The following is a 25,174-nucleotide window of genomic DNA, read 5'->3' as shown; positions in this document are numbered from 1 at the left end:
CTGTCTTGGTCTTGGTTTAGGCGATCTTGACTACAAGTCTAATATTTACATACACTAAATAATGTTGTGATTATCCATCTTGTTTTAAATGTATTATTATTATTTTTTATCTGACAGGTCCAGCTGGGATCGTCGAGGAAAAACATAATATTTGGTCTGCAGCTGAAGGAGCAAATGCTACACTTAATTGCTACTTCACTTTGCCTGGAAGCACAAAGTTCTTCTGTAAGGAAAAATGTGAGCGAGCAGAAGATATCCTCATTAAAACAGATGGAAGCACAGCTCAGAGTGGCAGATACAGCATGAAGTATAAAGATGGATCTCCAAGAAGAGGAATTGTGTTTTTAAGCTTCTCACAAATGATCAAGTCTGATGCAGGAATGTACAGGTGTGGTTTGGGAAAATCTTCTGCTCCAGCTTCATATTATGACTTTGAGATCAGAGTTTCAAATGGTGAGTTTTTACTAAAGGTCACTGAAATTGAAAATGTGGAGACCCCCCAGGTGTAATTTAGTAATGTGGACCACTTTTAGATCAACCTGTTTAATCAATAAATACAAGCACATTTTACCTGTTATTCCATTTAGGTGTCCATGTTATATGGCATGTAACAACTGTACTAAGATAATGTTTCAGCACCTCAGCGTAAAGCCTACAATAATATTCAATGTTTTATTGATTCAAATTTAGACTCTGCTAAAACGGAGTTTTACACCACCTCCAACTATCAAAGTCTAAAGCAAAATCTTGCTTTTGTTCAGATTTTCTTTTCTCTATAACTGATTTTGAGCATCAGTATCATGGTTTATATCATGATTTAAATAGATAAAATCTACTAATTTAATTCCTATGATGGAGAGTAACAGAAGAAATGTTTGACCTTAAAAGTTGATGATCTTCCAAGAGAGTCATCATGCTAAAAAGAAGTTAGTCACCCAGCCTGGTGTGGATATCAGGCTCATCTTCTAGCTGTGAGTCCTGAGAAATGCCTAAATAAATAAGACAAATGAAAAAAAAAAAAAAAAAAAAAACATTTGCAGTCACACCGGTGAACTTCAAGGGTCTATAACGCCGCCCTTTAAGTTCATAGGATGAAGATAACAATTTGCGTGGCTTCAATAAATATGCAAGAAAAAGTTTTGATTCTCAGAGGATCAGGTAAGAATGTGTTTTTCAGATTTTTCTGATTTATTATGAAATGATAACTTTTCTCATTTGATCCATGAAATATAATCATAATGTAACAGTGTAAAAAATGACCCAACACACTAGTATGTTGTATGCTTGTCAGGTGTTTTTTGAAGTGCCACACATGTGACTGTAAGTTTTGGCACATAGTTCACCAACTTTTCAGTAAGTCATAAGCACACAAACTCTCTCTCTCAGGTCTCCACCTTCAATATATATATAGGGAGAAACCTCAATGGTTAAATCACCACCACCTGTCCCTCCAGCCTCCTTGGCACTGCTCCCTTGAGCTCACTGCCACACTCCTCCCCTGCAGCTGAGCCAGAGACCACACCTCCCCCACAAACTGGTTCAGTTCAGACTAATTAATGTTCTTCTATTTCACAGATCTGGATAGAAACGTTGGTTTTTATCGCACACAAACTGAGGGAGAAAACATCACATTGGTATGTTCCAACAACACGTACGGACAGAGGAAGTTCTTCTGTAAGAATGAGTGTAAGAATGAAGGGGAGATCCTCATTGACACAACTAACAACAAATCTGTGAGTGGCAGATACAGCATCGAACACAGACCAGGATCCATGTACGGACTGTATGCAACCATCACACAGTCGTCCAAGTCAGACACAGGAAAGTACATCTGTGGTTATGGAAACCCTCTGTCTCCTGATTCAAATGCGGGTGAATATGTTCTTGTCATTGATGGTAAGTGTGGAATTACAGGGATTATTTTACATAACCATCATCTTATCATTGCATTAATTATCATTTCATCAAAGTGTTTATTGAAGCTGCTGGCATTATGTTATAATTTATATTATAGGGGTTATCATAATCAAATATTAACATGTTTATTACAGGTGCAGTTATAACTACTTTAAAATGATTGAGTTAAATATATATGTATCATAACTCATAGGCTGAGTACATGGTTACAGTAAAATAGTAGCTGAGCAAAGGCCTGAATGTATTCAGCTTCTTGTGGTATTTGAGTTTGCTTAGTTACAGGTGACGTAAGGATGTCCAGTCCATGGTGACCTCAAAGGCCTGAGATCATCACTATATTCTTAAGAGTATGCCACAAGGAGGAACTTCTGTGTTTGCATTTAATTCTTAAAATACATGAATGTTCTGTACATGCAAATTACGTGCTTGTAAACGCAAGAAGGGGCGTTACAATACCCTGATGTTATAAAAGCAATCTAGAGTGTATTTTGGGTAGAGATGTACAACTGTTTTGCAGTTTGCACCTCTCCACGCTGCGTGCATTCATTAAAATCAATTGTTTGAACGACCTTTTCTGGACTATCATTGTTTTACTCTCATCCTCAATTTCGAACCCGTAACATTTGGTGCATTGGCCGAGGGTTGAGGGAGAAAACTTGGAGGTTGAGACTGAGAGGGTCCAAGGTGCTCAAACAGGCAGACACGAGTCAGTGGTCGAAGTGAGTGGACATAAGCCGGCTTATTCAAAGGTAAGGCACTACCTGTTGAATTATTTCCAAAATGTGCCAGATTGGACATGAGAAATTAAAGTCTACTCACTGAAATTACTGGTAAATGTCTCTTTTGATTTTGGTGAAAAATCTCATGAGAATTGAAGTTGAAGTAATGATAATGAAACGTTGAAAATAACTAAAGAGAATAAGAGAAAATAAGTAAAGAGTAAAGAGAATAAGTGTATTTAAAGCAGTTGGACTGCAGAGTGAATTTAGAGTATAGGTTATTGGCGAAGAGTTTGTGACATTAAAGTCTCAATTGAATATAAAGCCGGGCTTGGACACCGATATGGTGGGTTGGTGATTTTCGGGGTGTCTTCAAAATAATTAAATTCTATAGAACGGGACTCTGGGAGTCTAACAAGTGCATTGTTCGGAGGTGACGCTCCCAATTTCCTGGGGACGCTCAGGATTTTCCGTTGGACGGGATAGTCCAATTGGCAATCGTGGACAACTGAGGACGGTCCAAAATAGCTACTGACTGGGTCAGTTTACCGTCCGGGACGGTGGTTTGCACTTTTTTGGTCAGTAGAAACCCGGTTTCGGGCGTGAAACTTTAACTTAAAATTTCGAGAAAGCCTTGGCTGTGAGATGCCACAAATAGAGCTTCAGGGAAAGTTTGGGTTGGTTAACGCTTTTAAATTCAGTTAGGAGACTAGCAATCGGGCCACCGTCGGGGACGGGATAATGGCTTAATTGATCACAAAAAACTCAGGGAGTTTATCCCTTGGAGGGTTAACTTAAAAATTGTCTAAATTGTGTAGGTTTTGAAATGAGAGGCCTAAAATCTGTGCAGTTGTAATCATAGGACGTCTGTGTAAATATATTAAGAGACTTGTCTGAGTTTGTGAGTCAGGCTGGTATTATTTTTAGACTGTGTGTGTGTGTGTGAAAATGCAAATAAGGCAGCTGCAAGGTCCCTAGAGCTTTAGGAAGTTTAGATAGAGACCGCTACACCTTGCTGAATGGCTGTGTTTAAGACGCTTATTACAATATTGTAAGTAAAGTTTTATTTCTTGCCATGACTGTATGACCTTTTGCGGGGTTTTGAGATAGGATACATAAACTGTTGATACTTAAGACCGTTACCTGGGTTCTGAGAACTGAAATTGAATTTGAGATAATTTAATTAATAAAGATGTCTGTAAGCGATGTGTGTTTTGGGGTGTCGATGTAAGATGTTTTAGGATTTTTAGATGGGTTTTGTTTCAGTTTGGGATAATATATACAGTTACATTTTCTGTGTGTGTGTTGTTGAGTGACAACATGCGCAGTTTAAATTGGGCGCTGTTCCTTCCTCTTTTTAGTTTCAAAACACAAAGGCTGTTAGATTGAAATTACTGTGAGTAACGGTTTGACTTTTGACTAGGGAAATAATATGCTTACTTTTGGGTCTATGAAGATATTTGACGTTGAGTGATGTTATAAGAGGTTGGTTTTGCTTATTATGAGAGTGTAAATACAGTGTGAATATATTAGTGTGGATGTATAGTAAATGACTGAATTTTGATAGATGTATATTTCGTGAGCCATAAATGTTGGTGTGTTTTATTTTTCAGTTATGTGTGTGTGGGGAGAAGCTGCGAGACGATGAGAGGTTTCAGTTTTCTTTTTCTTTTTTCTTTTGACTTGCTCTTTCTGATTATGGAAGACATGTCCAAAATACTCGTATGAAAGCGTATTTCGAGTGATTTTAATTGTGTGAATGCTGTCAGTATTTGATTTGAGTGACTGTGTGATTTGTCTGAGTAAGTGAAAAGGGGGAGTTAGAAAGAAAAGGAGTTAGATTAGTTTGAAGAACAGGAAATATGGCTCTGTGTACCGGGGCTGCAGCGACAGGAAATAGTGAACAGGAACTTTGCATGCCCATATATGGGAACTGAGTGTGTACAGAAAGAACACAGAGAGACAGACGAGGCCCATGGAGCAAATGAAGCCTTTAAGAAAAATGAATATATTACTAATTGTATGCTTTAGTGTGTCAATACAGGTGGACTCTCTCAACATTGCAACCTTGAGTTCAGCAGCAGAAAAGTAGAATTGGGAGAAAATAAGCCAGTTTTTGGCTCGAAATTGTGCGGCTGGATCTCTCACTTTGTCCCTGAAGCGGAGAAGAAGTTCAAAGGACAGTCAATCGCCTGATGAAGACCGATAGAACATCGTGGACTTGAATACAGCAGGCAAACGACAGTGCCACTGATCCATTAACACTGATGACGACTGACGACCAGCAGCAGCATGTAAGAGTACTGCAACATGTACTGTGAAAATACAGGCTGGGCAGTTGAACAGTGGGATAAAGAATTGTGGAAGAGCACTGGACATTGAGTGATATTTTGCCACGCTGGGATTTAATCTGAAAGAAAGACTGTAAAGAAACAGAGAAGAAGACAACAGCTGAGTTGAGACTGTGTTTGCTGGAGCTTTGAAGCCCGAACAGGACACTGTGCAGAGAGGACCAGTGAGAGATGAAGCTGGACGAGTTTGACTGAGAGAATATAGGATATAATTGGAATGAAAATTGAAGCGGGAACTCATGATTGTTTAGTGATGTCCACCATATCACGCTTAAAAGAGGTAAACACGAATAGAAAACACACATATACAAATTGTTACATGTGAGAATATTTTGAAATGAATCAGAATTGAGATAGTTTGAATCTAAACCTCAGTGAAAAATGCATGAAGTAAAACTGATTATAATTTAAGATGCAATGAAGAAACAGCTTACACGTAGTGTACATTAACATGAATACATCGCAAGGCAACGAAGAACTCAATGAATTAATTTAATGAAGAAGCAGTTTACACCCAATTAACATAAAATGCAGGAAGAACACGCTTACATGCATGGCATAATTGGTGTTTCTGATCAGAGATAGAGAAATGGGTTATTTAACCACTGGTGATAATAATGAAAATGTCTTAGTTTTGTTATTTTCAGGAGTAAAGCAGACTTGGACCGGCTCTCCAGATCCAGCAGTCGGAAGAAAGTTAGAGGTTAACATCAATGGATAAGTTAAGGCAAGTTTCTGGTTGAATTGTTCACAGAATGATGTGTCCAGGAACCTGAAAAGCAAGCCCCAGCTCCTGGCTGAAGACCAGGAGGGCGGTAATTTAAGGTGGGAAATCAAAATGTGGGTTAGTAACTCGGGGAAAAAGAAAACTGACTGCTTAACTGGAGAGTTGGGAAGAAGTCTGGGAGACTGTGAAGCCATAGATGCAAAATACCACACACAAACAGAAAATGCATTAACCTTACAAAGACAAGCTCATGAAGCTTGTCTAATCAAAGCTTGATGCATAGAGACATTGATTGAAAACCCGGCTAAGAACACAAGCGTATGCAATGAAGATCAGCTTGCTGGTTGTATGAGTGAGAGAATGGTGTGAATGTTTAATAAAATAAATGGAAATTAACAGAAGAAAAGTGATTAAAGCAGTTTTATAAGAGTGAGTTAGGAGTGCTTTTGCACTGATTGATAAGAGTAAGTGATTAGTATAGAAAGAAAATGAAAATAATTCAATAAGGTGTTAAGGTTTCAACATGCATTTCTGTTGAAGGTGCAGATTTGGACAAGAAATTTATAATTTAGTGTTGACACATTGTTATAACGTGTTTATATTTTAGGCTGAATCTAAGTATGGTGAAGTGTCTAAGGGGACATGGTTGTGTGTAAAACGGTGCAGTTTTGACAAGGTTTTCAGTGCGTTGAATGGGTGAAATTTAAGATGGTTTAAGATTTTTTGGGGCTGTTGTTTTCATTTTAATAGAGGGAGTTTTGATAAATATGGACATGTCTAAAAGGGCCCATAGTTTTTATAACAGTGCACTTAGAAAAACCTGTCAGGTGATTTTGTTTTGTACTTTGATGAGCTAACAATCAGCTCTCTTTTTCTCATTTTGCTCTAAGCAGGCCTGGAAGAGCGTGAACTGACGGCACGGACAAATTACCAAGTAAGGATTGCAGCGAGTCAATCCAGTCAAAAGTATAGAGAACTATTTTCCTAAAAAGGAAAACGAAATAAAACAAATGATTGAGCTCATTTTGCTGATGTGGAGCATCTGATGACGTGCGCAGAAGGCTGCAGATCAGCAAAAATATCATGTGTGAATGCATGGGAGTGAATGTGAGTGATGGGACCAAGAGGGGAAATAAATAAAAGGTTGACAAACAGGACAAGTGGGAGACTTAAATCTGGGGATGCTGATTTTGGGATATTGATGTGTGCGTTGAGAAAATTATTTATTGGGGTTGGATTATGTTATTACATTATAGAATGCTAAATGCTAAAAGGGAAACATTGATGTAACTTAAGTTACCATGAACGGAGGGGACACATGATTAATAACTGTTCTGTGTAAGTTTATTTTGGGTTATAACACAGGTTGGATCATAAGTGGAGAAACTGAGTATAAAAGGTGATGTTCTGGTTAACACACAGGCTTTTGTTTCTAGGACGTTTCAAGGATGCAGGCTGTGGATGGAGCCAAGAAAGGATTTGACATGATGATTAATTTGATTTCATTCCTTAAACACAGGTTTGAAGGGCCGGAGCATGTATGCCTAATATGATATGACTAACCTTTTTCTTTTAATTTCCTAAGCTCGAGTGAAGGATTTTGAGTTTGTAACACATGAGATGTGTCACAAAAAGGGGGGTGTTAATATATGCGATTAGCTACATGAAAGGTGCTCTTTTAGGGTTACTAAGCAAATGTCTACGTGACCTTTACCTAATAACCTTTGTGATGATAAACTTGTTTAACCTCAGCTCTGAGTTCTGAGAATAACTCTGTTAAGTTGACAGGAAACACGTCGAGACAGCAATATAGGGCAAATGTATTAGAGCTTGTAATTAAATGTGGGCTTGAAAAGAGGAAGCAAATTTGGTACAGGACGTACTTGAGATGATCAGACGAGAGAAGGAGAAGGTCAGGAATAGTTAAACTAAGATTGAGAAATTAAATTGGGTGAAAGGGGGGTGTAGTAAGTGATTCAGGGCAGCTCACAGCCTGGCGTAAACGCAAGGTGCTGTCACACAGCTTAAGTTATTTGGTTGATTTATTTTATGATAAAATAATAAGGAAATATTAAAAATATACAACACGTTGAGAAGATCTCTTATGTTATATTTTAGTGTATAACATGGAAGATGCCTCTCTGGAGCTTCTCTCCTGATGCTACTCCACCAAAAGAAGTTTATTTATAGAGACTATGTCAGCTCCCAAACAGACAACAACAAACCAAGACTAGCAAAACCAATCTGAATATAAATAATAACAAATAAAGAACAATACAGAATCCAAATCTGAACCGAAGAACAAAATAGTGAAATGTAGATTATTGGGTTTTTCTCTGTAGATATGAAGCATTTGTAATGTGTATCTGCTATGAAGGCTTGTAGAGGCCAGTTTTTACCCCCAAACAAGTGCTCAGCCAGACTGAAAAACAGGAAGCTTTAGTGCACAAGGCATATTAATAAATATAGACACAAAAAGAGGAACTCCCCATATAAACAACGTTCAAAAATGTGTGAAGTATAAAGTACCGAAATAACACTATATAAGTCACACTTGATGATTCTAATGTTAGAGAGCTCTTGCAACTGGCGTCTGAGCTGTGCAGAGGTCGATGTTGGTCATAACAGTGATGTCTCTATTTACAGGTTGAGTTCATTTTATACACAATGCATAACTGTGCTTGTTTAGAGTTGATGTTCCGTCCAAAAGGGTTTTAAGCTTCACTGGTGAGAGTGTCCAGGTGATACATGTTGAGGGAAGATGAGAACATAGCAGGTGAATTGCACGCACGCTTACAAACACACATGATTTATATATAGGCCAGGCCAAAGGCCTGGACTTGATGCAGCTTTCAACTTTACAGCTCGTAACTTGCAGGAATGGCGGGGAGTGTAATGAATGAATGCAAAACATGCTTACAGACACAAACATGACAGGGGTTTATTTTACAGGGTAAAGGTGGACCACAGGTTGCTTTGTTTCTGCTTAGCAACTACTGAGGTAAAAGGTGTTAAAGATAAATATGCAATAAGTGAACAGGAAACGTGTGGGGGTGAGCCGGGTGAAACAATATGCTGTAGATAATGGAAACTTGTCTAACGGGCATTAACAGTAACTTTTGCATGTTATGTATATGCTTGAAGCCAAAAGAGGCGTAAATCCAGATAGAAAACTTTGAAGTGTGCTTTTTAGCGGAGAGTTACGCTGACATGGGGATGGTGTATTTTACTGGGGTTGTCTTTAATAAAACTAAAAGCGTTGCTCACACACATAAAGAGTATTGAGATTGAAGAAAGTTAATATAATGGATAGAGCCCAGAACATGATAATATATAAGTGAAATCAAATGTAAGGGTTGATTTCACTTGTATTGGGAAATAATCAGGCTAGAAATGTGAGTAACCTATGTTTAAACTGTGAAAACACTCTCCACATACTTTGAAACTGCGCAACTCTGAGTGGGCAATGTAATGAAGCAATTGTTACATATCTGCATTAAACTAGCCAACATAGACTCACCACAAAATGATGTAGGATGTTGCCCTGCAGCGGGGGCAGAAAATCATTTGCAAACCAGGGATCTTATGTTGATTATCATATCCTTACTTATGTACACACACACACACACACAGAAGGGAAAAATTTCAAAACAAAACAAAAAAAACCAACTTCCCTTATCCTGTCAAGCACAGGAGAAATAAAATCTCTTTGGGCTCTGTTAAAATTTCTTTAGTAAAAGTGTAAAAGGCCAAACCTAGGAAGTTCGGCAAACAGGAAAGTTCCTTGAGTATCAGGAGTTAATAGTCAGGAAACATTTCTCACATTAACGCCTTATATCTGACAAACCACTGACTCATAGATGCAGATAGACATACAAGTGCACATACATCCAGATGTGCATTTAGACATTAAAAGTGTAGAGGCATGTACACACAGATTGGCAAACCGGTACAGAGTCTAGCTGAAGAGCTTAACAAAGCAGACGTGGCAGTAGGGTTTGTGATTCTGCCTGATATGATATTGTGAACCAACTTTGAATAATGACAGGAACCTGAGATGAACACAGTAGGTTAGTAAGGTGTAGCAGAGAGAGGCTGTTTGTTTTTATCCCTTACAGGAGAAGATTTACGAAGTGTGGTGACATTCCTGATTGGAATGTCAAAAGAGGGAATTGTGGAATTACAGGGATTATTTTACATAACCATCATCTTATCATTGCATTAATTATCATTTCATCAAAGTGTTTATTGAAGCTGCTGGCATTATGTTATAATTTATATTATAGGGGTTATCATAATCAAATATTAACATGTTTATTACAGGTGCAGTTATAACTACTTTAAAATGATTGAGTTAAATATATATGTATCATAACTCATAGGCTGAGTACATGGTTACAGTAAAATAGTAGCTGAGCAAAGGCCTGAATGTATTCAGCTTCTTGTGGTATTTGAGTTTGCTTAGTTACAGGTGACGTAAGGATGTCCAGTCCATGGTGACCTCAAAGGCCTTAGATCATCACCATATTCTTAAGAGTATGCCACAAGGAGGAACTTCTGTGTTTGCATTTAATTCTTAAAATACATGAATGTTCTGTACATGCAAATTACGTGCTTGTAAACGCAAGAAGGGGCGTTACAATACCCTGATGTTATAAAAGCAATCTAGAGTGTATTTTGGGTAGAGATGTACAACTGTTTTGCAGTTTGCACCTCTCCACGCTGCGTGCATTCATTAAAATCAATTGTTTGAACGACCTTTTCTGGACTATCATTGTTTTACTCTCATCCTCAATTTCGAACCCGTAACATAAGTTTCTTTTAAATGGTAAAAACTTTTTTCATATTTCATGTACCTTAAAATACTGCTAATAATAGATGATCACAACTCAGAAAGTAAGGTAAACAAAATTAGAACAACAACAAATAAAAACATGAAACTTTTGGTGATTTTTTTAGGTGAGATGGTTGTTACTATCAGAGATCAGCTGATTGGTTGAGACACCATTATACCTTTCTAACATCAAATACAGGACAAATAATGTCCATATTTTTGTTGAAGTCTGGATGTCCAATCTCAGAGTATTAATTTCCTGTTGTGCTGATAAATTTATTCCTCTGTTCATTCACAAATATAAAACATATTTCTTATGAAGCTTTAAAAAACATACAGATATTTAAATATAGTAAGTTAGTAAGTTTCACAGTCATAATGTGCACTGATGATTTTTAATCCGAGCACGTATTATATACAAAACATCATTTTTTATATTATTAAAAGTTTTTTTTAACAATTTGAAATCTAAGGTTATGTGTGTTTAAGAAGTGTGTGCTCCACTTTGAATCATTTTTTTAAAGTTGTGATTGTGGAGCTAAAATTGAGGGGAAAACATCATCATCATCATCATCATCATCTTTCACTAAAGCTGAGGGTTTCTAATCATGCAGGTGAAAACATATGTAGTGTGCTGGATAGGAGATTTCCCAGTCTGATGTGTAAAAGAGTATTAGCTTATCCATCAGCTGATCTGATGAGACTGAACGTGACTTTGTGGTTTATCTGAAAAAGTAATAATGATGTAAAGAACAGGAAAGCAGGCAGCTGAGTGATTACAGATCTTCCCTATTGAACTTACACATAAGCTTCATGTTAACGCTGCATTTAGTGCTTCATAAACTGCATTTGTCTGTATCGCTATTGATTTAGTATTGATATTTTTTGTGTTTTTTGTTCACAGATTCAAACCCACCTACTTCCACACCACAAACAACAACACAAATGGCTTCAAACACACCTGTTTCCACTCTGCAGACAGCAACAACATCGAGTGAAAGTGTCACTGCAGGAGTCTCTACACATTGTCCTGACTCCTCCTGGCTTCTGGTTGTGCGTGCGTCCTTGGATGGTGTTTTGCTGATGGCTGTTTTCCTCATGCTCTTCTACATTAGTAAGACAAGGAGGAACTTTGGACTGAACACCAGAGAGAATGACACAAACATGGAGGTGAGTTTGTGTCACTTGTTTTCTGTCTGTTGTTGCAGGTTTCAGTGAGTGTTGTTGATTCATGCTGTCAGTGGGACTTTCTCAGTGAAATGTAGTGAAAAGAGGTGATGTTACCTGTTGTAAAGGTTTCTTCAATAATACCCTTGTAGTCTTCACCAGCAGTGGGAGGTGAAGACAAAGTGAACAATATTTATGACTTCTTATGATATTTATAATGTTACATTTTTCTGTTTGTTTGTTTCTCTGGAATGAACTTTGTGCTTCTTACTTTTAAATTTCTGTTTGCATTAAACTGTGATGCTGCATGAGGTTATTGAAAAGTGTTTTGTGTCATTGTTTTGTTTTTTTTTTTTTCATTTTCAGTTCTCTGTAACACATGAGAACTGGGATCCAACCTCCAAACACAAAGAGTCCAAAAGCAGCAGGACCAAACCCACTCTGCATTATTAAAGAACAAAATCTAACAAGTAGAAATGAATTTTGATATTTTTGGACCTATAGCTGAGATTTCATGATCACCTCCATATAATTTGCTTCACTATGCTTCATTTTGTTCCTGTTATTCAAATGCATACATGTACACTGATGTACTTCATTGCAGAGGTGGGAAGTAACAAAGTACAAATACTGTACTGTACAGTTTTCAGGTATCTGTACTTTATTTGTTTTTCTTTTGTACTGTTTAATTTACTCCCTACATTTTTAAAGAAATATCTGTACTTTCTACTCCTCACATTTTCAAAACAAGCTTTTTACTTTTGCTTTAACACATTTCAGGAGAGTTTTTATTTTGTCACTTCCTCCAAACATCACACCGATTTGAGCCTAAACAGAAACACATGAAAGGCAGTCCTGTTCATTTAGTAATTGGCAGCAGATGTTGCATGAAAGGAGATGTGTGCCAAAGTCAGGGGTTAAACGTGGGACCGTGTTTTTTGTTTTTTTGAGGGGTTTTATGTCACAACACACTGGAACGACTGCAGGTGTCCATAAGTTGTGGTACTTCAGCAGCATGCGCTACCGAAGAGGAGCAAACAGAAAGGGAGTAACTGTTTTAAACGTCAGGTCATTTCAAATGCAACGTTTCTATAATGTCAACAAACATCAACAAATACACAAACTGGTGAAGCTCCTGTGTTTTACAGGGAGAGAAAAGAAAGAGCTAACTTCACTCATAGAAGGAAAAAGATAACAAAGAGGACAGGAGAGGATTCAAAGGGAAGGACTGCTAAGTGGAATTTGATAAACTCGAAATGTAAAGCTCATGTTTTGAAGTTACATATTGGTTGAGTACAGGTTAAGTTTTGTGTGAAACTTGGTGCAAAACAAACTGAGCCAGACTGTGTTATTTGAAGCATGTTAGTGCAGGATAAACAGGTTAGTTTGCTGTGCTGTAAATGATTAAAGTAAAGAACATTGTGGAACTGCTGCACAGTGGCTGTGGTTTCATGCTCAGAGTAAGGTTACATCAAGTGTGGCAGTCTTAGCTGATGATGCTGAAATCCATTGACTGAATTCCACCTTCATACCACCTTCACACCATCTAGAATTTTTTTTTCCTGTTTATATAGATAGATAGACAGACAGACAGACACACATATATAGGAGGGGGCAGCCACCCTTCGGAGGAAGCTCATTTCCACCGCTTGTATCAGCGATCTCGTTCTTTCGGTCACGACCCACAGCTCATGAACATAGGTGAGGATAAGGACGCTTTTACGCTCAGCTCCCTCTTCAACACGAGGTCCCTTCTCCCGTCAGTCGCGAACAAGACCCCAAGATACTTAAACTCCTCCACTTGGGGCAGGACATGGAGTGGGCAGGAAAACAAGAAACAATAAAACAAACAGGAGAAATACAATCGATAGTTGCAGCAGGAGCCTGATTAAGGGATGTCTAAATGCTTTGTTGAATAAGGGGAAACATCTTTCAGTTTGGTCAGAGTCAAAGACCAGCCATCTGTGATAAATGTTTATCTTTTTGTCCCTGTCAAGTTTCTTTGTGCATTTAAAGGCTTATTTGGGAGTGAATGTGGTTTTACTGCGGCAAAAATGAATGTTTGACAGTACTAAGATACGGACCTCCTGTGAAGTTGTCACCATACTAGTGATGAGCAAAACGAGACTTCGTGAAACATTTGAAGCATTTGTGCTTGTATTGATGATTCCAAACAATCTAAAACCATCTCCACAGTGGCACCTGCTGGACAATTTGGGTATTGTCACCTCTTGATCATATTCTGTGAAATGGTGACACAGACAAGTCCTGCACAACTTCAATCAAAACCACTTATTAAACCAGACCATCAATAACTGTGATCATCACATGTTTTGGAGAAAATCCTCAAACAAACAAGACGCTTTCTATTGGGTAGTGAAAGTGAGTGCGAAGAGGAAAGTGCAGAAGGGAGGGGGGGAGCATGTGGCAAAGGGCCGCAAATGACTTTTCCTATTGATGTTATTTAATTATTTCCTGTTGATGGTCTTTTTATAACTAAATATGTTGTTAAAGTATTTTTTTAGAAGTTGGGTAATTAGTGGTATGATATAGTACTAAGGTCACATTAATGAAAGGAAAAAAATGAGAGTCCATTTTGAGATTAAACTTGAAATAGTATTTTGAGAAAAGTTGAAATGTGGAGATTACAGTTGTTGTTTCAAGCCAGACAAATGCCACAGCAGCTACACCCTCACAAAATGCCTCAGAGAAACAAATAAATCAGCTGTCTTATCGTGTCTTGTGATACAGCATGCATCCTCTTCATTGCACAAGGGTGTAACCATCAATATCCTTGCTTCTGTCCATTGCCAGACATTTCATGTTATACAAATCCAGCCAACAAGTTTTGTGTTTTTTTTTTCCCTTCTGACCTGATGCAGCTGTTGTCACAGAGGGTGGACGGGGAGAAAAAGTCAGACCTGGTATTTTTGGCACTGTTTCTGATTCTTCTGTTGAAGGTGCAGCTGCTACGATGCCGAGTAGACTGACACATTTTACTGATTCTTTTTCTTGACTCTTTCTTCTGCACTTTCTTCTCAGCTTTTCAGCTCCGCCTCTTTTCGCTTTTTCATATCTCTGTTTCATCAACCACTTGCTCCTTATTAAACTCTGATGTTCCTTTAAGACATTTAAAGAAATAATGCCAAACAAAAGTGAAACTGAGTGTGAAAAAGCTTCAGTGCTGTCACTTTTGTGCTGTACATGCTGCATCCTGTAGTGTCCACATTTTTGAAAGATGTTGTTTTCAAAGTTTGCATGATGGTGGATAAAAAACAAAGCTGGAGCTGATTTAATTTTGGTGGAAATTGGGGCAAAATTGGAACAAATGTTGTCGTCAGTGCTGGAGAAGCGAAGGCACAAAAGATGTCCCAGGTATGCGGGAAAATATAAAATTCTTATTCCTGTTGTCGCCTCTTGTTTCAGCTAGTAGCTGTTTATTCTCTTCAAACATTCGCTGCATCCTTGTTGTCCATGACTCTGTTCTGCAGCTGATGGAAACACCACTCTGTGGTTTCAGGTTTAAATGTTGTGCGTGATCAGGTAGCCAGTACAACAAAGTCCAGTGTTCCCACTTTTACTTTGTTCAGATTTCCCTGCTCTGACTTGGCCTCAGGATGTCTAGGGGAAATAATTATATTCCCAAAGGAACAGTTTCATAGGACTGAGATGATTATATGTCTCAGTACTTTGATGCTCTGTTGGTAAGATTATTTAGCGCTAATTACATCCAGCTATATTAGGACTTAAGTTAAATGACTTGTCTATTGTTTTTACTATTAGCAAACTTTGTGATGGCTATGACGCGAATCTTTGACCGACAGTGACCCCTTGTGGACATTTTGAGATATTGCTTGTGCCAAGTAGATGATGATATTATATGAAGTATTATAGATTTGCCTGTTTCTGTTTTCAGAAGACCATACTGTTAGTCACGCGTATACTATAAAGCAATAAGTTCACTTATGGCTGCACCGAATTTAGATTAACCCTGGCAGGCACTTAAACAGTTGTTCTGTGGGACTTTATTAAAGTCAATTAAACCAGTTTCTGGACTGGACTTAATCACAACAGATCTGTTGTGATTAAGTATGTTTGAGCTTTTAGGAGATCCCTCTGTGTAGCTGTGCATGCTTATTCAAGTCTGCAAGAACCCATGATTAAGTCTTTATATAAACCACGATACAAATGTTTATCATCTGTGTTTAAACAAAGTATCTAAATTCATTAAAAAAAAAAAAATTAAACAGTGTAATGGATTCACATTTCTCCTCAAATTCATATATTTGAATATATGAATACATGTCAATAAAAGTGATATTGTGATTAAATCCTTTAACATCCCACCTCTATTGGTGAAGACCGCAAGTCCAGAAAAAGGTCTTAAAGGGAGCTTAAAAAAAAAAAGAAAGGTGGTTTCAGGCTGAAGGGAGGCACAAAGTCACAGTCAAATATAAAGAAGGATGTTTTGTGCTGTGAATCATTCACAGTTATTGTAGTAAACTCAAAGAGTTCAAACACAGAGCTGGAAATGATCAGAATATTTTCACTTTATGTTCTGATGCTGAAAAACTCAGATCAGCGACTGGTCGTCATAGTGATTTCTGGACCTCCAGTCAAATGTTATGAAGAAAGATGGTGACCTGGATCTCTGCTCAAAGATGGTCTCAGGTGTTAAATGTGAACGGTCTCTTTGACCAGCCTGGCTGATGACCTTTGACCCCTCCTGACTTCATGCTGTGGCTGTTTCAGCCTTTCATTCATTCATGATACAGACTGTCTGCCCCATTCATGAACACATTTAAAACATAAATTTGAAGTGATATAATATGATGCATGGTGTATCACAACTACCTAAAGCTGGTGTGCCAGAATGTCATACTAGAGGAGGGGTTCTTTAACCCTTTAAAGCCGGTTGGAGCGGACACGCTCCGTTTTGCGTAACTATTTTTAAATCCCAGTAGCTCTGCAACCACGTAAGCTAGCACAATAATTTTTTTTGCAAATGAAACTAGAGGAGTTGTACTTACATCTTATGCCATCAGCTTGTCCTAGGTCACAGTTTCCTTCTACATATAGCTTTGCAAAAACTGCATAAAAAGCGCTTGCAGCAACAAAAACATAATATTCCAGAAAAACGCTTTGCCGATCCGATCAGCTGTTCAAAAACTTCCTACGTCCATCAGCGTGAACTGTCGCATGTCCGCCATGACCTTCCCGAAACCGGAAGTGACGTCATTTTGCGGAAATGTAGTTTTTTACCATCGTGGCCTTACGACCCTATACTGGTGTTTTTAAAAGTTATGTTTGACTTTATGACTTTCTGTGTCGTTTCTGGGATGCTTAGGACTCATATTGCACTGCTGGAAATAGTTTATTTTGATGCATATGCTGTTTTTTTTGCAAATTTGCAAATAATATTTATTTTCGTTTTTCCTGCAGTATATGAAAATTGGTGTATTTCAAAAATAACACTATGAAGACACTTAAAATAAATTCCCTGTGGTGGGAAACTAGTTTGTGCAACTTTTTTGTATTTACAGTTTTGAGGGATAAGCCTCTTAAATTTCTCTAAGTAGAAATATATGTTAAAAAAACAATAACGATTCTCAATATTTTTGTAGTTTATTGCACTTTTTTGCTATTTATGTAATCACTATGCACTTAATGCATACATATTATTAAAATTTGGGCTATAATGGTTGTATTGATGTATAGCAACTTGAAATGCTCCCAAAAATGGCACTACAGCATGTAAATATGTAATATAAGGTCTGGCGGACTTGGTTCTATGGTAGGTCTTAATTAAATACAAGGGGGGGAGCAAGCAAATCAGAGACCCAGGGCACAGAGATGGTACAGGTCTAATCAGAAAAGATTTATTCCCTGGCCAGAAAGCACAAATAAAACAAGCAATTACAAAAAAAAACTTAAGCGATAAATTGTTGTCAACCAGTGATGGGAATAATGGCGTTACAAGTAACGGCATTACTAACGGCGTTACTTTTATTCAGTAACTAGTAATCTAACTAATTACTATTTCGTTACAATGCCGTTACAGTTACTAACAAGAAAATGCGGTTGCGTTACTATTTTTCAACAAACAGACGGTTGAAGCTGTGTTCAGCTGACTGCATCTTATATCAGTTGCACAGAAGTAGATATAAGAAATCTGGGTGCTACAGTGTTTATTTAGCAGCTGCTCGCGTTCCCGCGGGTGGCAAACACTTTGTGGCACAACACCTGGAGCTAAGGGGGCAAAACGATCACATGAGTGCTGCTGTTTGACTGAGGAACACTAAGGTACTCATGATAAGCCAATCCGGCGACCACTTCAAGATGGCAAAGCAACAAGGTGATATATACCAGTTTTTAAATTGTGTTGATAGGCCACGTAAAACCAGAGTCATGATAAACAATATATACGAGTGTTTTTCCTGAATAGTTTCGTCACGTTTACTGTCTAAGGACAGCGCTAGCAAGCACTCTCTGCTTATGAGCAAAAAACAAAAAAACAAAACAAAAACATCCCTTTAGTGTTGGTGGAAAAAACGTAGAATGTCGACAAATCAAAAATGATATGGCAACATGACATTTGGATGTTTAGGAAGAGGGGGAAGTTTTAGGAGTGACAGAGAGAGAGAGTTTTGAGATGTGAGAGATTTGTGACGTTTCGCGTGTTTGGAGTGTGTAGTTAATGTGTTGTCTTGTGTAGTTAGTGTGTAGTGTTGTGGATAGTTTTGTGTTGTGTGTCAGAACAATGAGGCGACTGCTGTCTCCAGGTAGGAACAGCAGTGATACACCTGCTGCTGTCAGACCTGCAGGTATCAGGCTGTGATGTTCTCCTTTATAGTGGACAGAAATATTTGGAGTGGCACAAATAATTTGTGGCATCTTATTGAAGAACAGCTGATTGTTCTGTAAATAGTTTGAAATGGTTACTAAAAAAGGGTAAAAGGTAAATGGCTGCAAATAACTTTGTTGTTTGCAAAACTTATGCATAGGATTTTAAAATTAAAAATTTATATTTGCATTTAAGGTTATGAAATATGATTCATTAAACATGTTTGTAGTTGTTACAGTAAAAAAATTTAACTTTTTCTACTCTGATTTTATGTTTTTTGTCTGATTTTAGATCAATTGTGTTAATACAATATGTCAAAATGAAAACATAACTGTAAATTCAGACACATGAGGTTGTGCTGAAAAGAATGAAACCAAACAAGGCAAAGTAAATCGTTTTTAAGGTCAAATGTGGAGGGAAAATCAAAAGTAGTTAAAAATGGCCAATTATACCCTGGACCCAAGAGGTTTAAATGTTTTATTAAAGTAACGCAATAGCTACTTTTCAAGTAATTAATTACTTTTAGAATCTTGTAACTCAGTTACTAACTCAGTTACTTTTTTGAAGAAGTAACTAGTAACCATAATTAAAATGCAATGTTCTTTGTGCACTAAAACCCCCTCACAGTCCTGTGATGCCATTGTCCTACAAAGCCAGGATGGATGTTCAACGTGGATGAAGACAGGGGAGCAATTTCTCTTCAGAGCGTAGACCACGCCATCCTGTTCCCAAAACTACAAGGAGAAGCCTCCCATCTCCGTCTCATCCCTCCACCGGGTTTGTCCCATCACAGCCCAGCTTGCGCTTTGCAATTGAGCCTCTCACTCGCTGCCACAGTGTCTTCCCTCATGCCATCACCCTGTCAGCAGACAAACTTTGAACTTTTAAATACTGGAAATGAAACACCATCCGGGAAGCCACCCTGGCTAGCAGCCATGGCTGCAGACATGACAGGTTAGCATGCTACAAACAGTGATGCTGATTAAAATCTAATGTTCATTTCAGTTCTGGAGAAATTTATAATTCTTCTAATGTTAGTGATAATATTTTTATTCAATCTAATTTGTATTGATAAATAATGCAGCACATAAAGAGAAAATGTGTGAACCCACACAGTAGCTTACAGGTCACAAGCTTAAACTAAGCTTCCGTTTTTGTTTTTCTTGTTAAACTTAAAACAAATTAAAACCGATTGTCTGTCCATCAGCACCCTGACAGCTGGATAACACAGAAACACTCTCACAGTACAGAGACATTTGTAGACAGAAGCGCAGACCACAGAAACTTGATGGGCAACAGAGAAACAGGATATAAAACTCACCTCTGAAACAACCTTAACTCCAACACTCTGTGCATGATCAGACACCAAAGGCTGTCAGCTTTGTTATGAGGTCTTCATTGATTCTCCTGTAAATAAATTATTTTCTAGAATTAAACTAGTTTGTCTGCTCCTCTCTCACTGTCTCATCCAAAATCACTTTTTTAGACATTTAAAGCTTCAACTGAGCAGAAACAGCTCAAACACATAATCTGTTGGAGAGATTCAAGACTCCTGAATGTTTTTTTATTTTGTTCACACGACACACCTGTGGTTCTTCAAGGATGGAGAACAGCACCAGAAAAACAGAATCAGTCAGATTAGGAGTTAGAAATAAAAGAAAGAACTGAATTTTCTCGGAAAGTGGCATCACTGACTTCTCAGTGTGTTTATGGAGAGCTCATATAGAAAATGTGGCACAATTCAGACTTTCTGGTCTAATTTTTCTTTCTTTATTTTTTTATTGGTAGAGAGAGTCAGTCAGCATAACTATGAAAGGCTCTGGATTTAAAAGCGAGGAAATGTGAGATAACTGACAATGATTCAGACTGCAGAGATCCTGACAGCTGCACCTGATCACACCTGTTTGCTTTAACATTTCTGATCAAGTTCAACAATCAGGACACCAGATAATGTTCCTGTGCTCACTGAGTGTGATTAATGAAGATTAAAATAAAACAGTTTCACCTCAAGTTTCATTTCTGAGGATTTTAAGTTTACAGTTAAAGATAAATTCTGCTCTTTAAACAGTTTAAACAGTTTCTGGATCCACAAACACTTTATTAGTCTGAGTTGATCCAGATGTAACTTGAAGGAGAAGTGAAAATCAAACAGGGATGTTGGAGTTTGTCTGATTACTGACAGGAACATGTGAACCTTAAAGCAGAGAGTTTTGTTTCAGTCAGTAAGAAGAGCGAGTCATCATGCACAACAACGATAAATCAAGTCTGTGAAGCAAAGAGAAAGCTTCCATTTGAAACGAGGATATATTAGGAGTATGTATTTGATTGTTTATAATATTTTACTCTATCAGTGTGTTTATGTTATAGTGTGTTTGTTTCTATTTTATTTGAATCTTTTTTCTTTGTGGATTCAAAGGCAGCAGCTGTATAAATAAAATAAATGAGTGTTAGTCTGTTACTGGGTGCAAAGTATGAAGCTACTGTGTTTGTACAGTGAGACTGAACAACAGTAATATGAGCAACATTGTCTGTTTCTCCAGATTTCTGATCAACGATCAGTTTGGGAGGTTTTTCCTTTCTGGGTGAAAATCTAAAGTTTTAATTTTATGTGTAAAACCATCCCCCTCCCCCACATCGGCACCTCTGATCACCTCACTGTTATGCTAATGCCAGCATACAGACAGAGAGTGAAAGTCACCAAACCTGTTATGAAAGAGGTAAGAGTGTGGCCACAGGAGGCCACCTCTGCTCTTCAAGACTGCTTTGGGTCAACTGATTGGGATATATTCAAGGAAGCAGCCACCTACAATAACATCATAGACATTGAGGAGTACACAGACACGGTGAGCTCATACATCACCAAATGCATTGATGATGTTACACAAATGAAAAGTATCACAACTCGAGCCAACCGGAAGCCATGGCTAACAGGAGATGTCCACAGGCTGCTGAAGGCCAGAGACAAGGCCTTCAGAGCTGGGGATGAAATAGGCCTGAGAACAGCGAGAGCCAACCTGTCCCGTGGCATCAGGAAAGCGAAACAGGACTACACACACAAGATAACCTCCCACTTCAATGATAGCAAGGACGCACGAAGCCTATGGCAAGGCATCCAGGCTATTACAGACTACAAGCCTGCAGCGCGTAGCTGTGAGAGCGACACCACTCTGCTCAACAACCTGAACAGCTTCTTTGCACGATTTGAAGCACAGAACAACACACGCCCACAGAAAACACCACCACCTCCACACGACCAGCCTCTGTGCCTGTCTGCTGCCAGCGTGAAGAGGACACTCATCACCATCAACGCCCGGAAAGCAGCGGGTCCAGATAACATCCCTGGTAGTGTGCTGAAAGACTCGCAGAGAGGAGCTGAAGGATGTCTTCACAGACATCTTTAACATCTCCCTGAGGCAAGCCACTGTCCCATCATGCTTCAAGACTGCCACCATCATACCTGTGCCAAAGAAACCATCCCCAGCCTGTTTCAACGACTACCGCCCGTGGCACTGACACCCATTATCATGAAGTGCTTTGAACGACTAGTCATGTCACACATCAAATCCACCCTGCCTCCCACCCTGGACCCATACCAGTTTGCATACAGAGCGAAACGATCCACAGAAGATGCAATCTGCTCTGCCCTCCACCCAGCCCTAACTCACCTGGACAAGAAAGACTCATATGTGAGAATGCTATTCATAGACTTCAGCTCAGCATTCAACACCATAATACCACAACAACTCATCTGTAAACTGGATAGACTGGGCCTCAGCACCTCCCTCTGCAACTGGCTGCTGGATTTCCTCAGCCAGAGGCCTCAAGCGGTGCGTGTGGGCAACAAGGTCTCAAACAGCATCACCCTGAGCACGGGGGCTCCACAAGGCTGTGTGCTCAGTCCTCTGCTCTTCACCCTGCTGACACATGACTGCACACCAACCTACAGCTCCAACCACCTTGTGAAGTTTGCGGACGACACACGCTGCGCTGGTGGGGCTCATCACCAAGGGCGATGAGACCCACTACAGGAAAGAGGTTGAGCTCCTGACCACGTGGTGCAGAGACAACAACCTCCTGCTAAATGTTAGCAAGACCAAGGAGGTTATTGTCAACTTCCAGAGAGACCACACCTGTCACCCCCATTGACCATCGACGGCGCTGCGGTGGAGAGGGTGAGCAGCACCAAGTTCCTGGGGTGCACATCAGTGAGGACCTCTCCTGGACCACCAACACAGCATCACTGGCCAAGAAAGCACAACAGCGCCTCTACTTCCTGCGCAAACTCAAGCGGGCAAGTGCTCCACCACCCATCCTGACCACATTCTACAGAGGAACCATTGAAAGCATCCTTTCCAGCTGCATCACTGTGTGGGGCGGTAGCTGCACTGACTATAACAGAAAAGCTCTACAGCGCATTGTGAGAACAGCTGAGAGGATAGTTGGTGTACCACTCCCTCCCTGCAAGACATCTACACCACCCGCCTTACCCGCAAAGCCATCACAATTGTCAACGATGCAACCCACCCAAGCACTGTCTGTTCAGCCTCCTGCCCTCTGGAAAGAGATACAGAAGTCTCCGCTCCCGCACTACCAGGCTCACCAACAGCTTCATCCACCAGGCTGTGAGACTGCTGAACTCTCTCCTCCCGGCTCCCAGCCAGCAGAACCACCAGACTGGCAGGAGTATAGGAAGACAGACTGGACCCCGACTCCCCCCCACACACACACACACACACACACACACACACACACACACACACACACACCACAACAAGGAAACACTCTCCACATTCCTGACTGGAAACGACTACCTCTGCATTACAATTGCACACACCTGCTGCTATATATTTTTAGTATTTTCTTTAGCACTATTTATATTATTTATATTACTATTACTGCTGCTACAGTCTTATGCTGCATTAAAACAAAACACTTACCAACCACAACCTGGGACTACGTCAAGTAGACAAGTACACTACTTTCCAGGGCGCACTGTGGAACACTTTATTATATGTTATGTGTAGGTCCTGTCTTGTTACATCCTGTATGTACCTAAATGTTGTGCATCTGCACTTTATTGTTGTCTATGTCTACGCATGGGACAGTGTGAAACGTAATTTCAATTCCTTTGTATGGCAAGTACATCTGAAGAAATTGACAAATAAAACTGACTTTGACTTTGACTTTGACTTTGAAAACGCTGTGGGTTCAACGGTCAGTGCCTGGGAGGCTGGCAGGGCAACTGGGACCAGTCTAGTGGTTATGCTCACCCTATTTTAACAGTTGGCTGGAGCCTGAGGGGGTGAGCAGAGGAGTACTGAGCTGTAGAGAGTTGGGCTGAATAAGCTGCCACTAAGATACTGTCAGTCTGGGTCCTTGTTACACAGTGTAATAATCAGGATCATGAACAGGATCAGATGCTGTAATGAGTGAATGAAGTCAGACTGTAGATTTTCCTTCTTCTAGCTGTGCTGACTGACCTTTGACCTCATGTGTTGATGACTCTTCACCTCTGTCTCCTCTCACAGGGAGAAGATGATCTGCAGGATCCTGCTGCTCATCATCCTCACCTCATGTGTCTCTGGTTAGTTTACAGCTTGGTAAATGGTAAATGGCCTGTATTTATATAGCGCTTTAATAGTCCCTAAGGACCCCAAAGCGCTTTACATATCCAGTCATCCACCCATTCACACACACATTCACACACTGGTGATGGCAAGCTACATTGTAGCCACAGCCACCCTGGGGCGCACTGACAGAGGCGAGGCTGCCGGACACTGGCGCCACCGGGCCCTCTGAGCTTCACTTTATGAACTCCAAATAAAGCTCAACAACAGATTTGTTCCAGTTCTCAGTGTGTCTGCTCCTCTCTTTCCCTCTCTGTCTCCTCAACAGGATCATTTGTAGTCAATGTGACACAGACCTCCTATCAGGCAGAGGAGAACCACAACATCACACTGGAGTGGACGTTCACCACCAAACCTGACAGATCCACCAAAACTCTCAACATCCTCTGTGAACTCTTTATCAGTAATAATAACGTTTCAGTCCTGTATCATGTTCATGAAGGTGTTGAGGTGTCAGAGTCTCAGGATGCAAAGTTTTCAGGACGAGTCCAGAGTGACAAAGACGCCCTCAGAGAAGGACGAATCAGACTTCAACTGTCCAGACTCAGGACTGATGACTCGGGTCTGTACCTGTGTGAGGTGAACACTGATTATGGCTTCAGTGTTGGAAGATGTCGACTCAACGTCACTGGTGAGATGAGTGAAACTTTAAAACGTGAGAATCGGTCATATTTTAGTTGAACTTTAGCATAATAAACTTTGGTGAATAGATTTTTTGAACTTTCAGGATAAAATAATATTTTCTGTCCTTTCCAGCAGCTGCTGCTGAGACCAAACATCAAACTCCAACAATGAACCCACAGACAGAGAGTCGAGGAAGCATCTGTTGTTTGTTTTTGTGGGTGGCATGTACACCTATGTACCTATATATCTATCTGCACTGAAGATATATGCTGTAACCTTCATGTAGACTCTTAAGCACAAGCCGTTTTGCCTTCACCAGGGTTTATTAAGGTGGTACAGTAACAGGGCAGTTAATGTAAGGGGA

The 25,174-nt window shown here is 39.4% G+C and overlaps 1 long non-coding RNA gene across 1 annotated transcript; it reads left to right on the top strand.

Moving 5' to 3' along the window:
* Positions 1-24,083: 24,083 nt before the first annotated feature.
* On the top strand, positions 24,084-24,554 carry LOC120438203. Its single transcript, XR_005611713.1, has 2 exons — positions 24,084-24,143; positions 24,455-24,554. It is a non-coding gene; the product is annotated as an uncharacterized LOC120438203 (long non-coding RNA).
* The last annotated feature ends 620 nt before the right edge of the window (positions 24,555-25,174 follow it).

Source organism: Oreochromis aureus, linkage group 3 (genome assembly GCF_013358895.1).
Source record: "Oreochromis aureus strain Israel breed Guangdong linkage group 3, ZZ_aureus, whole genome shotgun sequence".
In the NCBI taxonomy this organism is placed as follows: Eukaryota; Metazoa; Chordata; class Actinopteri; order Cichliformes; family Cichlidae; genus Oreochromis; species Oreochromis aureus.
The sequence above is the reverse complement of the archived record's forward strand: the minus strand, read 5'-3'. Positions and strand labels throughout refer to the sequence as shown.